This window comes from Silurus aristotelis, assembly GCF_946808225.1.
Source record: "Silurus aristotelis genome assembly, chromosome: 16".
In the NCBI taxonomy this organism is placed as follows: Eukaryota; Metazoa; Chordata; class Actinopteri; order Siluriformes; family Siluridae; genus Silurus; species Silurus aristotelis.
Window position 1 is genome coordinate 25,414,601 of NC_139589.1, and position 2,500 is coordinate 25,417,100.

The window sequence follows — 2,500 nt, forward strand, 5'->3', positions numbered from 1 at the left end:
TGCTTCTTACAGAGCCACTCCTTGGTTATCCTGGCTGTGTGCTTCGGGTCATTGTCATGTTGGAAGACCCAGCCTCGACCCATCTTCAATGCTCTAACTGAGGGAAGGAGGTTGTTTCCCAAAATCTCGCAATACATGGTCCCGGTCATCCTCTCCTTAATACAGTGCAGTCGCCCTGTCCCATGTGCAGAAAAACACCCCCAAAGCATGATGCTACCACCCCCATGCTTCACAGTAGGGATGGTGTTCTTGGGATGGTACTCATCATTCTTCTTCCTCCAAACACATTTAGTGGAATTATGACCCAAAAGTTCTATTTTGGTCTCATCTGACCACATGACTTTCTCCCATGACTCCTCTGGATCATCCAAATGGTCATTGGCAAACTTAAGACGTGCCTGGACATGTGCTGGTTTAAGCAGGGGAACCTTCCATGCCATGCATGATTTCAAACCATGACATCTTAGTGTATTACCAACAGTAACCTTGGAAACGGTGGTCCCAGCTCTTTTCAGGTCATTGACCAGCTCCTCCCGTGTAGTTCTGGGCTGATTTCATACCTTCCTTAGGATCATTGAGACCCCACGAGGTGAGATCTTGCATGGAGCCCCAGTCCTAGGGAGATTGACAGTCATGTTTAGCTTCTTCCATTTTCTAATGATTGCTCCAACAGTGGACCTTTTTTTCACCAAGCTGCTTGGCAATTTCCCCGTAGCCCTTTCCAGCCTTGTGGAGGTGTACAATTTTGTCTCTAGTGTCTTTGGACAGCTCTTTGGTCTTGGCCATGTTAGTAGTTGGATTCTTACTGATTGTATGGGGTGGACAGGTGTCTTTATGCAGCTAACGACCTCAAACAGGTCCATCTAATTTAGGATAATAAATGTAGTGGAGGTGGACATTTTAAACGCCGACTAACAGGTCTTTGAGGGTCAGAATTCTAGCTGATAGACAGGTGTTCAAATACTTATTTGCAGCTGTATCATACAAATAAATAGTTAAAAAATCATACATTGTGATTTCTGGAATTTTTTTTTAGATTATGTCTCTCACAGTGTACATGCACCTACGATGGCAATTTCAGACCCCTCCATGATTTCTAAGTGGAAGAACTTGCAAAATAGCAGGGTGTTCAAATACTTATTTTCCTCACTGTATATACATCTCTTTCTTCTTTGAATTGTCCTGATGGAGAAGTTCTCAGTGTGACCAACAGACGGTTTATTTAAACTCTTTCAGTTCTTGTAAATGTTCCTTTCTAACAGGAAATATGTGGGATGAGTTCAATGTCTTACATTCAGACTGTATTTTGACCTCTGAAAAAATTCTGAAACAGTGCTGGTTAAAGTGATAAATGAGAGAACAGCAGCTTCTGATCACGGTCATGTCTGATCACATGCATTCTTTTACATGCTTGGACTTTGGCAGATGCAAATATCCAGATTGACTTACAGCTGATCAGTTAAAGGGTTAAAGGGCCTTGTTTAAGGGCCCAGCAGTGGCAGCTTAGTGGTGCTGGGATTTATTTCAATTATTTCTCCCAGTTGTACATTTCAGAAAAGGTGATCTGAGAGACTTCACATTAATGCTGTTGGAACCTGGATGTTGAGTAACAGAAACACTCCTGTTAGTGCTCATGAGAAGCTCGTGTAGATAATATTACTACAATAACCTTATTTCATCTACAATTATAAAATATAATGTTGTTACAAGATGCAGAAATTTTTTTTTTATTTTTTAAGTCTGGTTGCTCTCAAGGTTTCTTCTTAACATCATCACAGGGAGTTGTTTTCCTCACCACCCTCACATCTGAGTCGCTAATTAGAAGTCACAAATGGAAATCCTGGACCCTGAAACCTGTAGGAGTCAATAATGAATGAAAGACGATAATAAATAATAGACTTCTTTCAGCCAGAGATCATTCACTGTTTTTTATTGAGGTTTATTAAAGAAGATCCGAAAAATACATTCACTATTTATGAAAGATGCGAGCGAGCGACTCTACACATCAACTCAACAAATTAATTTCTATAAAGAATTCGCTAAATAAAGCAGAGACGCTGAAATCACCAACACTTTCAATAAATATTAAATATCCACATTTTCAAGTCCTCTAATAAACTGAATTAAATCTACTTTATGAAATCATACAATTTATTAGCAGCAAGCAAAAAAAAAAAAAAAAACCTAAATAAACAAACATTATCAATACTACTACTACTAATACTAATAATAATAATAATAATAATCGCTAATACAAATCAGCCAGTAAAGTGGGGACGTGTTTGAGCCCTGACACTGCTGTAAACTCGAGTCGAAGTGCAAGTTTGGGGCCCCACATACACACACACACACACACACACACACACACACACACACACACACACACACACACACACACACACACACACACACAGATTAGAGTACATAAAGACTCTGTAGTTGCAGTAAATATGTTGTCACATATTGTGTAGTAAGCTTCCTGTACAGGATAGAAATATAA